The sequence below is a fragment of the Neopelma chrysocephalum genome, unplaced genomic scaffold, assembly GCF_003984885.1.
Source record: "Neopelma chrysocephalum unplaced genomic scaffold, ASM398488v2 Primary Assembly neopelma1_42, whole genome shotgun sequence".
NCBI lineage: Eukaryota > Metazoa > Chordata > Aves > Passeriformes > Pipridae > Neopelma > Neopelma chrysocephalum.
The window spans coordinates 13,706,654-13,730,837 of NW_020897700.1; positions in this window are offsets into that span (position 1 = coordinate 13,706,654).

The following is a 24,184-nucleotide window of genomic DNA, read 5'->3' on the forward strand; positions in this document are numbered from 1 at the left end:
TTCAGCAGGCAGAAGAGAAATCCTGGGGGGGTTGTAGGGGTTTGTGCCTTGTGGAGATACAGATCTGTGAACAGAGTCAGACAGCACTGAAAAAAACACAAAGGCAGGATTTAAATGTAAGTGTTTAGCACAACTCTTTTTTTATGTTTTATAAAATACACTCATTATGAACTGGTATATCCACCAGTATTAGAACCTTCTGAAGTCATGTTAAATGGTGACTTAATTCTTGGCAGTAAGGAGGAGTCATAACTAGGCAGTCTGGCTTTCCATTATTAGTTTAGAATTGCAATCTACACTTTAAATTAATCTTAAATAAAACTTGGATTTATCACTGTGTGACTTATTTGGAGCATTAAAATACATTTTGAAATAATTCCTAAGTTAAAACAGGTATGAAAATAGAGAAAGTCCAGATTCAGCACTCCACAGGTATGTCAAGGTACTTCGTGAAGCAAATATAAATATTAATTCCAAATCTAAGAATACCTTATCTCAAGCATCTGATCTAAAATAGGTAGCCTTCACATACCAGATTCCATTACTTGGTTCCTTAAGCACCTCACTTTTCTCTGGATTAAAATTAAAAATCTCACAAAGTTTCAGTACTATGGTTGAAAAGCAAACACACAAACATATACAAAATACAGTTTCTAAAAGTAACATTAAAGTTTAAGATCCTATTCTCTTGAAGCATTTCATGCCTAGGGTCAAATATAACTTGAATAAAAACCCAAATAAACAAAAAACCTAGACCAAAAACACCATACTACCACTCCCCTCATGAAAAAATAAAAAGAAACAGTAAACCCGAAATATTTGTCTATGCAAAACTGCTTGCAACAGCATTTAAGTACTTGGCTGAAAGTACTGTAAGCTTGGTCCTCTCTTCTCTTGGTTCTATGTTGTTCCTGTTGTGTTGTTTTTCTAAAACTGTATAACTCTGTATACATACAATTTTTTTTCTGAACCTCTTTTTTTATAACATATCAAATACTGCACTCCCATTATTTCTCCTTTGTCAACCCCTTGATGCACTATGACTGTATTCCATCTTCTCTTTCCCATTTAATCTAATGTAAACCTTGGTCTCAACAAATATTAAAGTTTACAAATTCATGTTATTTTTTCATTTATCTCTCATTTCTTCTTTGATTTTTTATGAAATGTTAAGGAGGCATTTTAATGGAGTTCAAGAGCGCAGGCTAATGAGCAGTTAATATATATAATAATATAATAATAATAATAATGGCCAGTCTTCGCGAACGAAGATTTGGGGAAAGGTCTTTTACCTTTCCAGCCTGCGCAATGGATTTTTTAGGTAAGACACAGCCTGCGCTGAACTGAGCCCACCCTTTAATCCTAAGGTTCATCTGCTGGGGCCAAGCAAGCTTGGACAATGGCAGTGAGGTCGTCAGGACGTAGGTTTGTTTAGAGTGACCTTCTCATAGATGGATGGCCTCACAGGGCTAACGAGCTCCATCGGCCCGGAGGGACTGGGATTTGAACCTGGGTCGCAGCGGTGAGAGTCCCACATGCTAACCACTAGGCCACCAGGGGTCCCCAATGAGCAGTTATGTAGTTAAGAACAAATCATAACTACTCTTCCTGAAGACAAGCCATAAATGAAGGTTTTCAGCAGATTTTCAGTTTACAAGTGCCTGAGGATAGTAAAGGACAGTGGGGACAGTTATAAAGGGAATTAAATGTATTCCCTAGTATTTCACATATACTTACTGTGGACTTTATTGTCTATTTGTAAAACATCTAGTCTTAAAGATCTGATAATAGCCTTTAGAAAAAGATTAAAGCAAGTCAGGATCCAGGTTCTCACACTGCCCACTCAGAATACAAAGGAGTGATCCTTTGAAGTTTCATATAGAAAACAGAGTTGGATCCTACAATAAATTCACTTTTAAAAGTAAAAATCAATTTTAAAAAATCCATTTAAAAAGCTCCTATATTATACTCTCTAGATTGTTTTGCTTTTTACATAGTCAAGATTTCTGACAACATTAAAAACCTAACAACTTCGTCTACATTAAAAAATTGTTATAGCTAGTTTTCTCAGCATGCAATGACAGTTGAATTATATAGCACAGAATACAAGAGGAGAGAGGTATTTGTAAGAAAAAAGGAAGTGCGTTAAAATGCTGAAGTAAAGTTGCCCCTAAATATTTTTTATCACTTTCCCTGTGTCAGATTATGGTCCAAGAAGATACAATTCCTACCTCCTGTTGTTAGCAAAATGAATCAGTCTTGGATTTTAGATTAATACAGGTGAATCTCATCAGGGAAGAATTCCTTTTAACTGAGCATAATTTAGCCTTGAATAAAAGGGTCATACTGTCTTTTTAATTAGCAATTTCTTGAGAGCAGTATAGATAACTTTCAATAAGCCTGATGTCTCAAAAAAAAAATTAAAACTGCAGTTATGCTACAGAAAAAAAGGTATTTTTACTAAATAAAAATCAACTGAATTTTATCAATAATGAGGCTTCCACCTTCATTATGCTCTTCATACTATCAAAAACACAGGTGTGAGTACTTTCCCATTTATTTTGCCTTTCATTACCAATATTACATTTTTCATTATATGAAACAGCAAGGAAAAGTAGGGTGGGGGGAAGAGGGAACATCAGTAACCATCTTTTCATTCAATTGAAGTGATGAGGAAAGAAAGACTATTAATCTTAATTAATGTTTGTCTTAATCAAATTCGTGCCTCTTGAAAGTAATACAAAAGTTGTCCAATCTGAAGAAAAAATTCTTCATTTTGTCAAATGATACAGGCAAGTGATAGAAGACAATTATATATTTTGTTAGCTACATGATCCTTGATGTGTAGTTGTTAGATTCAGCTAAGACTGAGTAGAAAAAAAAGATGCCAAAGAAAATTCAAACAAACAACAAACATGGGACAAATAAAATGACATGTTGATACTCTTAACATTTTTGGACCTAATCCCAAAGTGAGAGATTAAGGCAGATGGATAAAGCAAAGAAGAAGAAGACATATGGCCATTCTGAAAGCAAGTGAAGTATCTGCATTTAGCAATGAACACAAAGGATTTTGACTCTGTGGAGACTTTGGAAAGGATCTAGTCCAAAACAATCCTTACTCTGCAGTCTAGGAGCTCTCACAAACATAGAAAGACACATATACATGGGAACTGGGCAGGGAGTAAAACACCTGGGCCTCGGAATTGATTGGTCCCGGAACCACATCCTGGCTGATGACCAAACTGAAGAGCAACTGTCACTTTGAGAACTCTCCAGAGGAAAAAAATTCTGGTTCTAGAATGCCAATTTTTTTTGAAACTGAAAATGCTGCAGTGGTCATGATTTCTTGGCCTTAAGATCCAAGCAATTTCCAGTGATGTATTGACAGTAAAAAAATCAGAGGTTTTCTCCAAGTTCTTCCCTTCTTCTGACTCTTTCTGATAGACAGTTCTGGGGAGAGAACCTTGATTTACCTTATTGGACTGATGATTTTACCACTGTTCTGGGACACGAGAGAGGTCAGTGCTCTTATCTGAAAAATGGCTAAAGCATGGAGTTCCTAACTTTCCCACATCTCATGCCTTTTGTATGAGTTTAGAAGAAATCAATCACAAAGAACTCTGTTTCCTAGAAATGCTCAAAGTACCTAAAATCCTTCCTCTTCAATACTCTGTTTAAAAAAAGTAAAACATCTGATCAAGTAAAGCCTTGCATCTTGGTATCTTCATATATCTTCATAGATGCCTTTTGGGACAAGCTGGAACCTGGCCTTTTTATTTTACCACATTATTGAGTACTGCTTTTGATCTTCAGTCTAGTCACAACAGATTAAACTTGTCAATTATCCAACCCCTCAACTGCCATTTGGCCACTTAAAAACAGTAGGCTTAAGAAACTCAATGCTAAAATGTATCATTGTTTATCCTTATTGTAAAAGAACAAGAAAGCAAGTTCTTTGACACTGTATTCTCTTCTGTAATGGAGTAGGAAACTTACAGCAATAGGCTCAGGATATTACCTAGAGCCTATAGGATTTCTTTATATTCATTTTGGCTTAAGCTTAAATTGTTGCTTCTTACTGTTGCCTCAGTTGCATGTCTTCATCACACGTATTCAAGCCATTCTAGTACCAATACCTCTGTAGCCTTTTAATATCTGAGAGAATTCTTATTCTCTTGTAGTCTTTAAGCTCTGTAAATTAATTATTTTATTCAGTCTCACAATTTTTAGTACAGTAGTTTAGAGTAAAACCCCAGAGACAGAATTCTGGAATGCCATGATACCTTTATGATTGTGATTTTGGCCTTCTGTTACAAGAGCAACCATGCAGAGAGATCAAAATGAAGTTAGGTATTCAAGTCAAGGTGTGAAATGATACGCAGAAGTCCCAGGTATAGCCAAAATGACCCTTTTGCTGTTTGTTTTCTTCTTGCTCCTTTATCATCTGTTCAAAGAACTCATTGCATTGTGCATGCTAGCTTCCCATATCACAGTGAGACTGATAGTGAAAATAATATGAAATATTTGTTTATGATACTTTAGCAATCTTAAGAAATTCTAAAGTAATTTGATAGCTACTGCGAAGCAACATTTGAGCTTTCTGGCAACACCTGAATGGCAAAGTACCATATGTATGAATCATACTGTGTACTATACTAAAGCAGATCAGTTTCTTTATGTATTATCTGATAATACAAGAAACAAGAGGTTTAAATCTACTCTGCTGCTGGGCTATCTAAACACAGCCTTTAAGTGTGATCTCTTAAAAGAATAAATATTTTTGATTAATTTGTCTGTGAAAGATTTCTTAAAAGAATAAATATTTTCCATTAATTTGGCTGTGAGACTTCCCTTTTCTCTCCAGGTTACAAAACAAAAAAATAAATCAATATGAAAACTAACATGCCAGGTGCCAAGAAAAAATGCAGAGAGATCCAAAGAAAAGAAGAAAGAAAGAATCAACGCTTTCCCTCCAATGATTTCAGAGTGAGAGGACACATTGAAACCAGAGGGCCAAGGAATGTGCACATTTCACCAGGAAATGGACATTTTTCATTATAAAGTTTCTGATGTACCACATATCACAGTGGTTAAAATTCAAAGCAGCTCAGATTGTATTCAATTCAATGTACTTGTCGGTTGTATTTCTCATGTATGTCATTTACTTGACAGGCACAGTTTAAATGCTTTAAAATAAACCATTGTACCAAGAGCAGAGGCAGTGTGGTAACAGAGCTTTAAGTTTTATTAGGCTTTTAAATGCAACCAATTTGTTAGGGTGAAATCTTTAGAAATGAACCCTAAAACCTACAAGTAGAAGAATCCATTTGCATTGCCTTTTTTTCCCCTCATTGAACCGCTCAAACCTTTTACATTATTCATATGCAGAGGCTCCTGTAATATATTTTCTGTATTGTAGAAGACTTGGCCTGCTACTGTGACTGCAGCAACTAAGCTAATCTAACTCCTGGGTGAGCACTGATGAAAACCAGAGTCAGCAAAAGAGTCTGCTGAATATAGCAAATGAGATTAAAACATTACACTGTCTTTCCACACCTGCCAATTCCATCCTCTGTTTCTTCTTGTACATTAGGTAATCTTACTGTTTTGTTGTATGTTTGTTTGTTGTAGTTTTTATTTTATTCCACAAGTACTTTATGTCTAACACTGTATCTTTCAAACACTTAGACAAAAGTTGTATAAATACACTCATAGAAGTGCTGACACTAGTCAAACATGAGCTTGATTCTTCTGATTCAGCTAAATATCCTTAAATTTTGTTCCAAATGCATTAGCAATCTACTAATCTCACATGGAAAATGGCATATCCCATCCCACAATTCAAATATTCCAACATGATATATTATGAGAAACAGCTGATGATTGAAATAAACATAATATAGTACATTAATTCTGAAACTGAAAATGCCAAATAAAAAGGAAAAATACAGTGAAAAAGCTAAAATTAAAAATTTCCGCAACTATTTTGTTATCTCACAACAGAGATACACAAGCAAAAAGGTTAAATATCATTCTGGTTAAGCTCCATAATTTTGGATACCAACTGAACAAAAAGATTGCAGTATGAATTAAATATTAGATTTCTCTAAACCGTAGGCTTGTTTCCTTCTCTTTCTTGGCTTGCTGAGAAAGGCTTTGTAATTGTTTTTGTTTGTGTTTCAGTTGAGTTTACTTAATGATTGTCAAGGTTACATATTGATTTAGAGATTCTGTTGGTTAACCAACCACTCAATTTTATTGCTAGATGAAGTTGTGGGGGTTTGGATGATTTTTTTATTTTTTTTTTAATATTTGAACCCTGATACTTATAGACACCCTTTCTTGGAAGCCTGTGTAAGGCCTAAACACCTAAATAGAAATAACATGAAACAAATCAATATATTCAAGTACCGAGTAATAACTTAGGAGGTAAAAGTCAGCTATTAATTTGTAACACAAACTCATGTAAGCCATACATAAATGAACAAACAAAACTGATTATATGCAAAGGTTTCTGGTCTCTTGTGGACCAGTCTCTGGATTAAAGTAGAAGACTAGTCCTTGAGTGGAGAAGGTGAACATGTTGGCCAGTTCCCAACTGTCATTCAAATGAGACTGGCATGTTCTGCATAACCTTTTTGTATTTTATGGAAACACCAGTGTGGAACCAACTATAACATTTAACTTCAGCAGTCACAGTGTAAGAGGAAGACAGTTTCATGAATACATTAAAAATATTGAGAAGAAATCAGATGAAGAAAGAGATTATGATATTATAAACTAATAAAGTTTTAATGCAAAATCATGGTCTTAGTACAGAAATATTTAAAACTAGTAATGCGTACAGAAAAACTGTTGCTTCTTATGCTTACACCTGTAAAGGATGCTGTAGTGGAATCAATAGTGCTTTACAAGAGGCATAAAAAACCTGAAAATTATAACATTCCTGTCACAAAACAGACACAGATAAAAACACCTTGTACTTGGTACTCTTTTTTTTTTTATTTTATTTTTTTATGGTAAAATTGATCTGCAAGAGCTAAGGTATGCATCATTCTTCTAATGGAAAACGAAGTAACATTTGTGTCTGGGGCAAGTACAAATGTTTTCAAACTAGCACGGTAAGCAGCTTTTTCAAGATATCATCTTATATCCTACTCATTCTTCTTTAGGAGTATGTATTACTAAGCTGGTCTTTAAACAAGAAATAATCAGATAACTAAAAAAGGATACATGAAGAAACCACAGGGAGAGTCAATAAATATTTTATTTGAAGGAATTACAGTTTTATTACCAGAGTTCACATTTCTACAGAACTGATATATCAAAACCACTGTAAAATGTGCTAGCAAGATCTATGCATGCCTGTGCATTCACTCTTTGCAGCAGCACTACTCTGTGCCTTATCAGGGGTTGTTACAATGAAACAAAATTCAAGGATACCCCAAACTACTATCAGGTAGAGGAAGACTTGACTTTCTCCAAGTATTAGTCTGAAGTAGTAACGTACTTTCAAAACTATCTGAAGGATTTTAACTTGAAATATACATTTATATCTATGTATCCATATTAGATATCTATATATAGTCTATTTATTTGTATAGACATCTATCACTTTTCATCAGAGGTAAGCAAACTAATATTGACTGTCAAATTCAAAAAAGGTTAGTGAGAAAAACATTGATAGATTCTGAATTCACTGATGTGCACTCAGTTAGTTTGGCAAACTACATAATTTTCTATCTTGAGAAAGCATATCTCCTAGTCAACTCCTTCAGTGTTGCAAGTTCCAAAACCAGTATCTGGAATGTCAAGGGAATGAGACATTTAGGACACTGAGATCAATTTCAGATCTAACAAAGTCTAAACGTGATCCTAAGTCTTTTATAACATAACACAATCTAAGAGGGTACAGTTTGTATATTTCTAGGTGTCTCTCCTTCCCCCAACATTCTCCCAGCCCTCACTTCAACAGAGAAAGGCACTGGTTTGTACCACATGGGTCGAAGAGCAAAGTGTATTACCCATCGTCAAATAAATTTAGAAATCCTGTAATATGTTTGTGTTTCCTTCTCATCTCTTCCTCTCAAGGATCAAGCACAGTCAAAAAAACACCAAAACTGTTAAAAAAACGAGTTAGAGGATTTACTTTCTCACAGTTCATCAAACCAACCAAGAACTAAAGATCATGTACCTGTAATTGATAATAAGATTTTAACAAGCAGGGAGATGAATAATTCATTTTCAATTTGATCTTTGGACTGGCATCCCCTCATTCTTCTCAAATTCACTACTTCAGAAGAAATACTCTGAAGAGATTTCACATCACACAAAGATTCCTTTGTACTTGTCAGAGAGTCAAGGTGGCCTCCCATCAACAATATGGCTTCAGGTTGATTTTCTTTCTCCTTTTCAGAGTCCATTTTCCTCCTCTGAATACTGATTAATACCAATATCTGCTGTGTTCCTTTCTATGGCTTTCAGTATTTCTGTTCTAACAGAATCAAATTCCGCTTTATGAAGACAGTGACTGGAAACAGTTTGAGGCAGAAGTATGCGAGATCTCTAAAACTGAAGGGATTGTTTACTTCTCTCTATGTATTTTTACTGCACTCTCCCTCAAAATTGGTATGAATAAGATGCAATTCCTTCCTTTCTGGAACATTTTGTATGCACTGCAACAGTTGACAAGAACAACCTGATATTGACTTTTTTATTATAAATCTCTTTTCTTATCATTGCAATAGAAGTGCAAAGCATGGTCAAAATAATATATCTTGGAGGGTAAATTATAGACATGAAGTTAAATACTTTAAAAAGTGAAGTTCTTAGACACCAAGACATATTGACATTTCAAAATATGCACTTGATATGTTTCTCTATTGTTCTTGTGTGAGCACCAGTTTTTTTTCCTCCATAAGAAATATACTTCAGCAAGTATTTCTTCTGCTTATTTTTTAAAAGAAATATCTGATACTCACCTTATACTTCATTTTCAGAACTGTAACAAGGTCTTCTAAGAATCCAGAATTACTTGTTTTCTTATCAAGTATGCAGTGTTTTGTGCTTATCACTATCAGAATTATAATATTTAGTAGAGAAGAGGCTGTATTACCTATATTTTCTATCTGGGACAGGAAACAGTGAGACTGGGGACTGGAACATCAGCAAGAAAGGCAGGCTTTTTCTTTGTACACTTCTGTGTGCAAAAGCTTTCCATCATAAGGCCCAACACAAGGAAGAAATGAACACAGTTTTTTTCCTTGCCTTGGGCACTAATTTAAGGGATTTACCCAGCATATCAAAGGAAATCCATGCCAGAAAAGATTTAAACAGGAAAGCACTCATCTCTCCTAGAATGAATATTTACTTTTCTTTAAAACTGGGAATGTTCTTAAATTTTGGAAAAGTGGGCTTGCAGAAATTAAAAAGATGGTTCTATATTTGATGAGCATTAGCATATCCTGACTGATGAAAGAATCAGAAATCTGTTTGTAGTACAGGCAGCCTTCTTTTTTAGTGAGATCTTGTATCAGAGACCCTACCCTGAAAAATTAGCTACTGAAGGTGAACAAAAACTATTAAGGCTTAACAGACCAAGCTTCATTGATATTCTTATATATTAGGTAGGATTTCAAAATTATTTTGATTATTAAACAAGTACAATCCCACACAGCAATGCAGAAACCACAGTAGTTGAACCTTTTAAGGATAGTTTGGAACAAATAACACCATAAACAAAAGTACTTTTACTTCCACACACATTTCATATAAGACCTTGGAATGAAAATATATGAGACCATAAGAGCAGGGAATCCTTATACTAAATATCTATATATATTGGTAGGACATCTTAATGCAAATCTGAATGTTTCCAGAAATGAAGTAAGATCAGATTCACTCTACAACTATAAAATTAAACATAAATATTTTCAGAGATTTTCAATTCTCTCAACAGAAAAGAAACTTCAGTTCTGATATAGTCAAATTATTGCAAGTTATCCTACTAAAGAGCAATTCATACAGGCAATCACTTCTATCTCAAACTCTAATGGTATTTAGGATTAGCAATATGATACTGAATTCAAAATATCCTTTGCTCTGATAAATCCCATCCATTTCGAGATTTATATAGAGAGGAGAAGACAACAATTATGAAGGGCACAGGGAAAGTGGGGGAATTAATTCTTTCAAACATAGTGAGACAATGTAAGTGAAGTATTTGACTGAATAGGTGTAGATAAATATCAGGTACACAGAACTCTTTAGAGATGAGTTACATGCTGTTACAGAAAAGTGTGACTGTTCCAGGAACTAGATCTCCCAAGGACTAACTAAAAAAGTATGTTTTTTTATTTCTTTCCTGCACAAAATGAACACTCAACATCCCAATAGAGAATGCTGAGTTGGAAGGGACCCACAAGGATCATCGACTCCAACTCCTGGCCTCACACAAGACCATCCCCAAGAGTCACACCATGTGCCCAAGAGTATTGTCCAAATACTTCTTGAACTCTGTCAGACTTGGTGCTGTGACCACTTCCCTGGGGAGCCTGTTCCAGTGCCCAACCACTCTCTGGGTGAAGAACCTCTTTCTAATATCCAACCTAAACCTCCTGTGACATAGCTTCATGCTATTCCCTTGGGTTCTGTCACTGACCACCACAGAAAAGAGATCAGTGCCTGCCCTTCCTCTTCCCCTCACGAAGGAGTTGTAGACTGCAATGAGGTCTCCCCTCAGTCTCCTCTTCTTCGGGATGAACAGACCAAGTGACCTCAGCTTCTCCTCATATGGCTTTCCCTCAAGGCCCTTTATCATCTTGGTTGCCCTCCTTTGGACGCTCTCTCGTAACTTAATATCTTTCTTATACTGTGGTCCCCAAAACTGCACACAATATTCAAGGTGAGGCTGCACCAGTGCAGAGCAGGACAAGTCCACAGTTTTCAAAATACCATATATAACATATACACACAGGGTAGCAATTTTAACACATAGGCATTTATTTCTGCCACAGGACTTTTTGGAAAGGTGATCAAAAGAAATTGGTTCAGATTTGCAGTTCACAGAAACCTAGTACATAATAGCACAAAATAAATTGTCCAGTATGTTACACACATCTCCAGCTAGCACATCTCTTATCTGAGTGGGAGCACGTATCAACCTCTCAAATGGAATTGGTTAGACAGTTTGTTCCTCTAGTCCCTAAAGGGCTACAGACCTATTTCCACATCAGTAAATTTGCTGACACAAAAAACTCAAATTGGGACACTAGCAGGCACACTGTAGGCTACAGTGTGACTCAAGGCATAGATGAGAGATATAGATAGCATGTTAGCTATTTCTATTACTATTTGAGAGATGTTTATACTAGGAGTCACTATAGTCCAGAAAGGCATGTCAATCCCAATTGCTCTCTCTTGTTTTCTTTTTCTGAGGATAGACTTGTTTGTTTTAGAAAAGACTCTTAGTAATTTACCATTTACTCGATCCAACTTCAAGCCAATCTGGCCAGGAAGCAGGACTGGAAACAGAAAAATAAGTATTAAAAATGAGCCCAAGTTGGAACAATTCAAATTATGGTGTGATATGGTGGGTTTGGACATCGAGTACATGAAGACTTGGGAGATTGGTATGAAACTGTTGTGGAGAATGACTGCAGGAGGCACATTATGTTGGGTATATGGATGTGAAAGTTGGGTAAACTCAGACTCTGGAAATTCATTTCATGATTTAAGTTAGTTTGAGGTATTATTCCAACACAAGAGTCATCCTACAGGCGTAAGAACACTGGAATTTATCCAATTTGTAAGAAAGCAAGGCGCACTCCAGGTTGTCCAGCAGTTTCTGTCATCTTAGAGATCTATAATAGACAATTTCTGCTTTTTAAATCTGTCCCTGGTGTTCCATGAGTCCCCAGAGATATCTCATAACCAGACAAAGCATTACCAATTATTCTACTATTTTATTTTCTTTTTTCCCCCTTTTTTTCCTCAAGAGGAAAGTTAATTACGTTCCAGTGTCATATAAAATGGCCCAGATGAAGCGCAACAACTATTGAAGAAAAAATGATCCTGCCATAATGCAAACAGAAGAAACTCTGCTCTTGAGCAAAACAAAAGGGATTTGTTTCACCTGCATGTTGATATCTAAAGTGTCTCCAGAAGTCACTCATCCTAAAGTGGAAAGTACTAGTTAAGGAGTTTACATGTGAAGTGAGATGATCCTCACCCAGGCTATCAAAGCCAGAGTCATGAGCTCACACCCTAGGAGAAAGAATAGAGATGGTGCTATGTCTTATACTGCTCCTTTAGAGATGCTGGCATACTATTTTGAGTGAAAGACACCATAAAATTTTCTGCAAGCAGAACATAAAGGCAGAGTAAAGCAATAGCTCATACAGCTGTGAGGAGCTGGCCTTCAGTCAAACTCTGTCTTGTGTCAAGGTTTTGCTCTATCCTGGTGTTATTTTTATGTGTCAGGCTCCTGAGCACAGCCTTTACTTCATGTTTCATCAGACTGTAGATCAGAGGGTTCAGCATTAGGATCACCAGGGTAGAGATCACACTGGTGACTTTGTCTTCACTGAGAAATGGGAACTGGAACAAAAACAATGGTCCTGCAGAACAGGATGACTGTGGTCAGGTGGGCAGTATGTGTGCTGAAGGCTTTCAACCAGCCATCAGCAGCAAGGCCGTAAGTTTAGGAGATGAAGACAATGATGCTGCTCATATTGCTGAGCACAAAGAACAGGATGAAAAGCACCAGTTTGCTGCTGATTGCCTAAGCAGGTGCAAAAGATCCCTTTGGGGATACTACAGAAGAAGTTAATCATGCTGGTGGCATGTTCCCCAGCACTGCTTATTGCCATGCGCATAGGGGCCCACTGGAAGCAAATTCCCAGGGCTCTCTAATCTTGCTACTCTTCAGACTGCTTCTGGCTGTATCACTGGTACCCACACAGAACAATAGAAGTGGTTAAAAAAAAAAAAAAAAAAAAAAGGAAGATGCATTATATTAGAATGCTTTGTGTTTGACTTGAGCAAACTGGAAATGTCAAGAACAGAAATGTGAATGATTCCGACATAACTACTGCAGGTAGTAGCCACTCAATGACATTGAGCATTCTGTATCCACTTTTCAAGGAACTTCTCTGCAGACCTCAGTTAACTTGTAAGACAGTATGATGGGATACATATTGAGATAAGGGTTAGAGATTCTTTGTATAATGAAAACATCTATAGCTGTGTGTTAAAAAATAAACACCAATCATAAGAGAAAACTTCTTGAAAGGGAACATTTACTGATGTTGTTACCTGTAGGCAATAAAGGAGCAAGCACGTCCTTGAGAAAGTAGTTATATAATTACCAGTATTAAGTAAAATACTTTTCTCTGAAACAGTTACTACATTTATTCTGAGCAAAAATGGATAATCCTATACTCATTGTGGTTTATTCCCCTAATTGATAGGATTTATCTGGATTTACAGCTGCAAGAGGGAAATAGCATGTCTAGCGCAGAGAACAGAACTTTAACTATGGATTTATCAATTTATGTAACTGAAAAGACTTATAAGTGTCAATATAACATAGTTGTAGCAGCAGTACCTTTTCTTCCAGTATCAGTCCTCTAAGTTATCTTGCAAATATATCACACATTAGTGCGAAATAAAGTCTGTGAGGTCTTTGTTAACCTTAACAATTAACATTTACCTTCGTATTTGCACTTACAGATGCCCGACCTGAAGTATGAAAGAAATACCTAAATTTAGAAGCTTACATATAGTGTTTTCTCTAAAGTATTCCTATACCAATAATGTGGAAAATGAAGCATGGGTAAGTGCATATTAAACATTTCTTTTTAGTTTCCCCTTTATTTCTTCAGATGGAATTAGCCACAATAGTCAGAGCCTATGTGAACACATTTTATTGAAGGGAATCCTGCAAGCTACATTTCTTACCAGTAATATCAGAACATTTTGTGGAAGGTAATCAAGCATGAAGCTATTGCAGGGTGCTGGCTAGGATAGGCTGGAATTTCTTGTCAATTCTGAAGAAGGGAGTCCTGCATAGAAAAAAAAGTCTAAAACTTTCAGCTGAAAAGTGTTTGGGCAATTTTGATTCACAGAAACATTTAAAACTTGGAATGTTAACATTCCAACTCAGAGTATGCTGTGATGTTGTCCAGATTGTAGCACTCCATCAGCATGGATACACTTACTGTCCTCAACCAGGCGGACAGAAGTCAAAGCCTGGAGGAACTTGAAGTCTTGCCTCCCACATCCTTCTCAGTCTCTGGTTCTGAAAGAGGAATTGGGGGGATCCCTTACAGGAAAACCCTGATATTACTGTATCATTTAAATCTTAAGGAAAAAAAAGCCCAAAGTTGTTAATTTCAGTTCACAAATGAAGAACAATGCAACTATAAACAGAAAATTAAAGATAATTCACAGCTTATCACAGTAAATGTAGTTCAGTAGCTACTATAGGAATGTATGACCAGCTTTATAATAGCAGAGAAGTGTTAACAAAACAAGTTGGGATTTCTTTCCCCTTGAAGTTTGCTGTAAATAAGCAGCAGCATTCCCACAGCTGAGAGAAGAGCTGAGAATGAATTATTTATACTGCCTAGAATAGATTTAGATTCTTTCAGACATTCTGTGAGTTTTGCAGTCAGGATGCAATCTTTCAATAATTCAGATGTCATCAGAAAACAATAAGAAGTCGTTTTTGGAAACATCATAGTAAATAAGCTTAAAGTCTTGAAATGATACAACACAAGGACAAAACAAAGTTATTGTTTAGTTGGCATTTGAATTAAATTTTTTATATTATTAGGTTGACTATGAGCTACAAAATAAGAGGTTTAAAAATGATGTCTTGTGGAGAAGTAAGATAACTAGAAACACTTATAAGTGTCAGATAGAGATGTTATGAAGACAAATGTTAATACTGAGAGAGAGAATAAAACCAACTAACATCACTGAATTTATGCAGTTCACCTTTTAAATTTTAATTCTGACCAGTTCAAGAGCCTTTTTTTGAAGTTAGGTGTTGTTTTTTGAAGCTCAGGAAAGTTAAGTATTAAATGGTAACTGTAAAGTCTGAGTATATGAAATTATTTCCAGATTTTATCCAGTAAATAGTAATTTTTTTGCTGACTTGATAATTCCTGATCATACTTTGCTATTTTCAATAATCCTTGGTCTTCCCTCAACAAGGGTGGCTTGTTGAGGGAAAACAGAACTTTTAGGTAGAATTGTACCTTATTTTCCTTAAAAGGAAACTTAAAAGGAGTTTAAATCAGCCTAGGTATTCTTAGTCTCTAAAGATGACTCATATTAGGTCACAGGAGAAGCAACCTGAAACAAGAACTCTCTGAACAATGAACATGAGATCTCATTGATGAAGCATTAAAGGAAAAATGTCCTCTCTGTCCAGTATCGCATAGGACCCATTCCTCCAGTTTTATTTTCTAGTGTGGAAACTTTTAGTGGCCTTCTTAGTTGAATTCTGAGTCCTCTTGAATCCTTATAAAAGTTTCATTTCTCCTGCCCTGTAGCAGCTTAGCTCCAGGTCTGCCCAGAAGCCTGTTTCTCTGCCTGCACCACTCCTGCAGCTGCCTGTTTCTTGATGCCCCTCTAGCTGTTCAATTCCACACTTTGGAAATTTCCCCCACCTAAGCACTGTCAGCTAAGGGCCTCCCCCTAAGACACCCAGAGTGAAACTAGGAAAAAAACAAGAGCAGCCACATTCATTCTAAAGATTCAGTTACTACTTTTCAATAATAATAAAAAAGCACATTGCGTACACAGTAGCCCATTAAAGCAAGCAAGCAGTCATCCATTTGCCACACAGACACGCACTTTTATAATCATATTTAATGACAATTGACCCCTATACATTTTTGTAGCCTTTATTATTTTATTGTTTAAAACCAAGCATATGTATACATCCCTAGGGATAGCAATGGGAAGTTTGGTAAGAACCAAACCACACTGCTCCACAGGAACAGGCATTACTATCCATCCTGATCTTCCAGTTAGTAGGACTGAGGCCTTTGTGATGGATCCAGTATACAAATAGATCACTGCTGAAATGATGGTCACAATTATATTTTATCCTCACAAATGCACAGGACAGAATAGGGAAGTTTGCCCTTTATATTTAGTCCATTTATACTTAGCTTAAATGAGATCCATGTCTCCCCCATGCTTGCACTTCATTTAGGTGGCTGATGCTGTAAAAATTCTTCAGTCTCAGCAGCACTTCCAAGTGGCAGACACAGAGTGGGCACATTACGGTGGCTGTTTTTACCTCTGCCTCAGGGATCATTAAAAGGAATGAACATCTGCTGGGTTCCAGAAATAGTAATTCTTAAAAGTCCCTGTCTCTCCCAAGACTACAGAATGTCTTAAGGGTTTTTAGTGAGTTTCAGCTGAAAGCACTGTTCACAGCAGTGTTTTGTCTGATCAGAGACCCTTGGTTTCTGTTTTGCTGTACTGGTAAGAGGTAGGAGGAGAATCTGATTCAAAACCAGCCTGCAAACAGAACTGCTAGAACAGCCTCCAAGCAATGAGTTACACACACACACACACACACACACACACACATTCACAAATAAAGGCTAGAAATGCAGTTCATTCCTCACCTCAGCTGAGAATATGCTTCAGTAAGTCCCAAGCTAAAGTACTCTGAGTGCTGCACAGAACTGAATGAACAGGCAGGGAAGATAATTAAATTGCTGCATCGAAAAGCAGCCACCCCCCATGTCAGACGTGTTTGCTTTCGGTTATTTTTCTGTCCTTGCACACCAGGGTCCTTTCAGTTTCATGTGTGTTAACACATGGATTTTTTTTTTCCATGTGTTTTCCACAATCTATTTTTTCCTCCTAGGGACCCCTGGTGGCCTAGTGGTTAGGATGCGGCACTCTCACCGCTGCGACCCAAGTTCGATTCCTGGTCCCCCGGGCAGATGGAGCTCGTTAGCCCTGTGAGGCCATCCATCTATGAGAAGGTCACTCTAAACAAACCTACGTCCTGAGGACCTCACTGCCATTGTCCAAGCTTGCTTGGCCCCAGCAGATGAACCTTAGGATTAAAGGGTGGGCTCAGTTCAGCACAGGCTGCGTCTCACCTAAAAAATCCATTGCACAGGCTGGAAAGGTAAAAGACCTTTCCCAAAATCTTCGTTCGTGAAGACTGGCCATTATTATTATTTTTTCCTCCTAAAATAAACTGTCTTCCACTGATGTAAATACAAAAAGAATAAAATCTATAAAACATGTAGCGCTTTCAACCCAATAGTTGGGGATTTTTTTCCTTTATTGAATAAAAGTGAATTGAAATATGGTGAAATAAATTATCCCACAGTCCCCAGGTATAGGGAGTGCTAAATTGGAACATTAACTGAATACTGACAGCTTAAACAAATATTCATTATATGGTGTCACAACAGTTTCTGTGGCACAGTAGTGGAAACACACATGTTAATAATATCTTAAGGCACTTATAACCTCCTGCTGATATGGCAGATTTGATGCCCAGATGCAGAGAGCAGTTATTAGGAAACTATGCCTTAAGACAGAAATCACAGGGAAGGAACTCTGTTTTCCTTCAGGAAAAATTTGAGTTAAGTCTAGAGCAAAAGAGAAATTACAGAACTATACAACTACTCCAACATGGAGGAAGAAGCGATATCTCATTTTCTCAGAAGCAGCAGTTTCTTTTAACACCAAAAGTTTCTTGTGAAAAAGTAATGCAATCTCAGCAACATGTGCAATGTTCTTGTGCCTCACTGTCTGCTTTTATGTTGATATATGCCTCTCCTCTAAAAGTATATATTTCAATGTCATCAAGTATCTAAAACCATCATCCTGCATCAGAAAGCCATCCGGATTTTGCTTAAAATATAAGGCCTAAAATATAAGGCCTAAAAGAGAGCACCACAACATTCTTTTAAGACAAGTTCCTATTCTGATTTTTGAAAAGTCTAAAGTGCTCAAACCTTATCACCTCCTCTGTCTGACCGATATTCCAGGTTGTTTCTGCTGCTATGGATGACATGTTGGACTATGGTCCTAGAAGTATTTTTCTAACCTAAATGATTCTATGACTTTTTGCCCAAAACCTTAAATTTTATTGCTTTTAATTAATTTTCCCTCAGGTAAACAAATTTAGACAAAAACAAAAACAAACAAACAAACAAAAAAAAAATGAAAAAAACCCCAAAGTTATCTGAAACTGTTTTCTGAATTAGGCACATCTCCCCAAATATAAACTTTGAAGATAATGTATTCAATGTTTGACAACCATGTTTCCTAAAAAATTGTTGGCATACAATTTTTTTCTATCTTCACTGCTGTTATTTGTGGTTCATTTCATTATTTCTGTGTGACCAAGATGTTTACAGAAAAGACAGAACCATGTCGATCATCCAAAAAATAATTTGAATAACTGGTAAGTGGGTAAAAGTCTTCCAGAAGTACATTTCAAAGAATATGCCAAGTTGGAAGGGACCCACAAGGTTCAACTGTTAGTCCTGCACAGGACCATCCCTAAGAGTCACACTTGGTGCCTGAGAATGTTGACCAAACACTTCTTGAACTCTGTCAGGCTTGGTGCTGTGACCACTTCCCTGGGGAGCCTGTGCCAGTGCCCAACCACCTTCTGGATGAAGAGCAATTTTCTGATATCCAACCTAAACCTCCCCTGACACAACTTCAGGCCATTCCTTCAGGTCCTGTCACTGGTCACCACAGAGAAGAGATCAGTGTCTGCCCCTCCTCTTCTCTTCTTGAGGAAGTTGTAGACTATGATGAGGTCTCCCCTTTGTCTCCTCCAAGCTGAAAATGATTCTATCCCCTGTAATAAATTAATGCTGTTTACTTCCAGGTCCAATTTCATTTTTATTTCCCCTAAAAGATAAGAGTAGGGAGGAATTAGGGGAAAGAGAAAAACATGTAATTGAAGGTAATAACAAACTTCAAGACTGAGAACTTCGGCTGTGTCAGTAATTCATTCACTAATTAAAATACTCCACTTAAATAGAACAAATTTTCAGGTCTTGATATACTCCACAGTTTTTGAAAAAGAGTTTGAAGAGTTCTTTAAAATGTAAAAATGCACAGTAAAAACAGTGTTGCAAGTGCAAACACAAGCATTTCTGTAGCACTCAGTGTAAATCCATTCCTATGTGTTGATCAAGAATATGAATCCTTTTATGAAAGACCTTACTAAGGCCCTCTAGGCAGTTATTTATTTTCAACAAAATTTGCTATGAGAAGCACTTTTGTAGTTCTTGTTTTTCTTAGGTTGGATATTTACATGGAAACGAGTTCTTTTCCTTAGAAGCTTATTCTTTACCTGTAGCCATAAGATTTCCATTGAAAAATGACAGATATCACAGAGGCAAATCAAAAGAGGATATTCTGTTTAAAAACTGTTGATGTTTACAGGGTTATAATAGTGAAGAACAGCAGGTGTCTCAATGATATTTCATAATGGAGCTTCCCATTACTCTTAGTCTTTAAAATAAAATACAAATTGGAAAGAGATCCAAATCCTCCCCTTCCAATTTAAACATAGTTTTCTTCTCGCTGCATTTAATGGGCAAGTCTCACTCATAGTTTTGCTTTCCATTTTTATGGTGGACTGAAGAAAGACCTTCAGTTTTAGTCTATCTAACCATCCAGGAAGCAATACTAATCACAATCACCTTGGAGGCAAAATTAATCCCAAGGAAACATGCTACTTCAGTGGACACTATTCAGGTAGCAATTGAGGACTCTATCCCATCTCTTCCTTCTAAAACATATTGTGTTCTCCTCAAAAGTTTAGAATTCTTTCCTTTGCTATGTATACACACCTTACCTATAGTGTTACCCACTGTATAGCCTCTGTAATTCCTACAGATTTATTGGGCAGGGAAACGTATCAACTCTCTTTTACCAACAATGCTGCAACTACCCTCCCCATGTATGACTTCAACATCCTTCTGTAAAGGGAGCACAAACTGCAACAGCTACTGACAATTTCTTCAAAGTTAATCATGAGAATCACCAAGTGGTGAGCAAAGAGGACATGTCCATCACTGCCACATAAATTAGGCCAAAGACTGAGACTAAACAGTATAATCATGACAAATAACGTAAATCACAGAGGGACAAGGAAAACACAATATTGCTGGACTTTAAAAATTCCATTGGTTTAAAACTATTTTGTTTCATAAGCCAGTGTTTATGAAATAACTATTTGAATAGGGAGGAATTTGCTTAAAGTCATATGGTTTCAAAATTATTTTTTTTTAGCCTCCCCAAAACAACAGAAAACTGTTGCAGTAGCTATGTTTAAGAGGGCTAGGACAAGAGCTAGCGAATAAAGGAAAGAGAAACTAGTGAAATCTGTTACATCAATAAAATTGCAATGATATATTTCTAGAACAAAGAAGACTGAAAGAATCATGCATACAACCTCCACAGTGCAAGAGTTTTCATCTAGGTCAGAAGAAGAAAGCAAACTTCAAGATTTAAGAAGAGCCGTAGAATCACTGAGGTTAGAATTATAATCTTTGTTCCAGGAAAGTACCATTGTATGGTTCTAAAGAGATCGTTTTATGAACTAAACTTAGAGATCAAGACATGTTTTTAATCTCAGTGAATCATTTCCACCACAAAATTAGGCTAATAATGGCAACCTGAATATAAAACCAAAATAATTTGGTAAGTATGGCAAAAATTCAAAACTAAGCTTATTTTAGAGTCTACTGATATGTTTAAATCAAAGATGCATTTTGGCAGAGTAATAAACTCAGAAAAAAATCATATCCAGAGGGTTCTGAAATATTCAAATCAGACTATCCCTAGAGCTGTCTGGAAATATTCAGAGCAAACAGAATCTTGGTAGGATAATATTATGGAAAATTGGATCCTGTCTTCTGAAAGAGTATTAATCTTTTAGGAGTATTTCAAGATCGTGCTCCGCTCCCCTGTAAAGAGTGGGCTGTTGCTAAAAACTCATTATCAAGAAAAGGACTTTATGTAATATGATAAACTATCATATTCACACCTTTTCTATATGTACCTAGCCAACAAATCACAAGCACAAGAGAATAGAAATGCATATGAGGATATTTATGAATTAAAGTTTCTTTTAAAAAGCCCCATTCTTTCTCACCCACACCTCTCCCATTCCCATCTGCTCCTCAAATGCCTGGTAGAGTCATGAAGTGCAGAGGAAAAGACAATATGGATATCAGTCTAAGTATCTGAAAAAAAAAAAAAAGGTTTTGAAAAGGAGAGTGAGCTGAAACAATAAATTTTGTAAAAAGTATGAATTAATTTTAGTCTGCACGTTCAGTCTAACAAAAATTGGTGACTTTAACAAGTCACCTGTGCAGGTTCAGCAAGCTGATATACCTTATTGACTAATTAAAGAATTAGGTTATTAATGTAGTCAAGGCCTACCTGTAAAAGTGTGATAAGACAGTGGAGCAGCCAACTATTGTAGTCATGGACAGATGACAAGTGATAGCATATGAAATAGTCAAACCTAGTTGTTAAACAGGATAAAAAACATAGTTAATGGAAAATGCATATCTGAAGAGAAGCTCACCTGACAGTTATGATGCCATTCACTGCTGTATGTAGAAAAAGCAGGATCTATCAGCAGCATTACAATCTTTTTCACTGGAAGATTTCCCCAAATAATTCTTCTTTTGGATGGCTAAACTTTTCCAAACATTTAGGTAATCAGAAAGCAAATTCACATAGAACATACTGGGGAAGTGGTTTGGTTCAAACCATCTCTCAGGAAAAGGATGCATTTGAACAAACTAAATAGTATGAGAGAGGGAATTCAATACTTGAAGGATACAGCAATAGTTGCTCTTTTCCAATATGGCTGAAAACATAGAAGTATTTTGTCTGTTAGCTTTATAAACAATAAACTTCATCTCTCCAGGACAGGAAACAGGAAGACACTATAATGGATAATGTTTGTATTACAGTGAATAGGACATTTGTCTTAATAAAATGGAGGCATGCGACTCAGATGTTTTGACTCTGGTATTTATTTAAATAAAGGTTGTCCTCACCTTTGTGTGCAAAAACAATTTTCACAGCAAAATAAAATGGCCTATGGATAAACAACAAGATCGACTTACGCTGACAGCAATAAAACATGCATGTGATGAAAGACACTTTTTCTTTTGTGCATGATGACCTACTCATGAATATAAGTATCTGTAAATCCTGCATGATAGTTGAAAATATGTCTACCACACAGCTTATACATTATACAGCAACAGATAAAAACTCACTAAACAGACAATTCCATGTGTCATCTCTTCTTTAAGCAAGCCAAGTCTCAGGATATTTTAAGAACAGGAGGCTTATATTGGTCTACTTAGAAATTAATGTACAGACACAGAAACTCATGCTTCTAGAGCAGCACATAAAAACACAACAGTGACATTCCTTGCACGCAATTTTAAGAAAAGGGAATGTAAACTGCAGTGAAGTTGATCTTTTTGTTCAGCCTGATGTACAACTGGTTGAATTTGAAATCTTTGTAACACTCTGTTCGATATAAAGAGGAAAAATTTTCTAGCTGAGAGGTTGTGGTTTTTCTCATGTTTTTGGGGTATATAGCTATTTTGATTGTTAAAAATCTCATATCCTTTCTTCTAATATAGATATATTAATTAGAAATGACAGTATGTCTCTCCTTAAAAGCAAGCACGTGATAATGACCTGTTCCTCTGTTTTCTGCTTTCTTAGAGAATAGAGATTAATACAAGTACAGTTTCTCCAACAGTAGCATCATGAAGCAGTTTGAGACATTTTAAATGTAGCTGATAATCAAGGACAGGAAAAACTTGAATGAGATAATGTTACTGTAATATTTACTTTGACCTTTGATAATGTCAGATGTATAACAATCAGATCTGTGAGAACCTAATAAAGTGAGAAGTCTGGTGTTGTCTCCTGATGGTTTCTTTTTCTCCTTACGGTAACTATCTCAAAAAACCACAGCATGACCGATGAAAGTCCTGCTTTCTATTTACAATGTTGGCAGTACACAGGAGTCTGCTCATATTTATTTTCTCAGTCTAATCCATAAACATTTTAAGAGTTTAGTGACTTTAACAACCAATAGTGTCTTTAATATAAATTGTCACCAACCCATCATCTCTCCTGTCCTTCTGGGTTGAGTTTTATTCAGGTGAGAAGGAATAGCAATCCTTAATACATGTCAGAAACTTCATTTCTCCCTCTCTTTTTCTCCTTCTCACTATATATACCCATAAACCTAATTGGGTTTCAAACCCAGGAGAACATTTCTGACAAAACTACAGCCTTTGAGAGAGTTCTTGCACAGATGTCTCATTATATGATCTTAAAGTAATAAAAAGACAACCTGAAGTGAAAAACAGACCCAGAATTCATTCCAGTTCTTCATGCACACTTTCCTGGCAGCAGGAAAGAAGACTTGGAGAACTGGTTACATAATGCTGCCGTATTTGGGAACATCCAAAAATAAGATAAATACTGAGAGAAATATAGAACATTCACATAACCAGTAATTTTCATTGACTATTGGAGACCTTCCTTTATGAAGTAAAAATCTCAATCAGCTAACTGGGAAGATTCACTTTTTGTGAAAAGGAACAAGTAACTTCTTTTAGTACGTTTACCTACAAATTCTAAATAAATGAATCACATATGCATTCTAGCATATACCATGCAAAAAATAACTTCAGAAAACACTCTCTCCTTTTCATAGCCTTCTTGAGATTCTTCAGTGAGCAATCTGTCTGCTAAAACTACATTGAATTACTCTGCAGCATCACTTGCCAGATATACTGGCTATGTGATAGAATAGCAAAATGACCTAATTTCAAAGAAGGAAAAACAACACACATCGGAATAATTCCAGTAATTTACAAAGGCCTGGAGTTTCTCCTATTTGGCTTGCATGCAGGTGTAAACCAAAAAGTATTACCCAAGATCCAGCGCAGTAGCTGAAGAATATGGCTAAGCCTGCATCAGCAAAACAAACACAGACCTTTGTTTAAGAAAACAGCTGTGGTAAATGTTTACTACAGAAAACAACTGAAGGATACCCAAGGAAATCATAGTTTGACTCTGACTTTTAAAGAACAGATTGCTAAAATCAAGCATA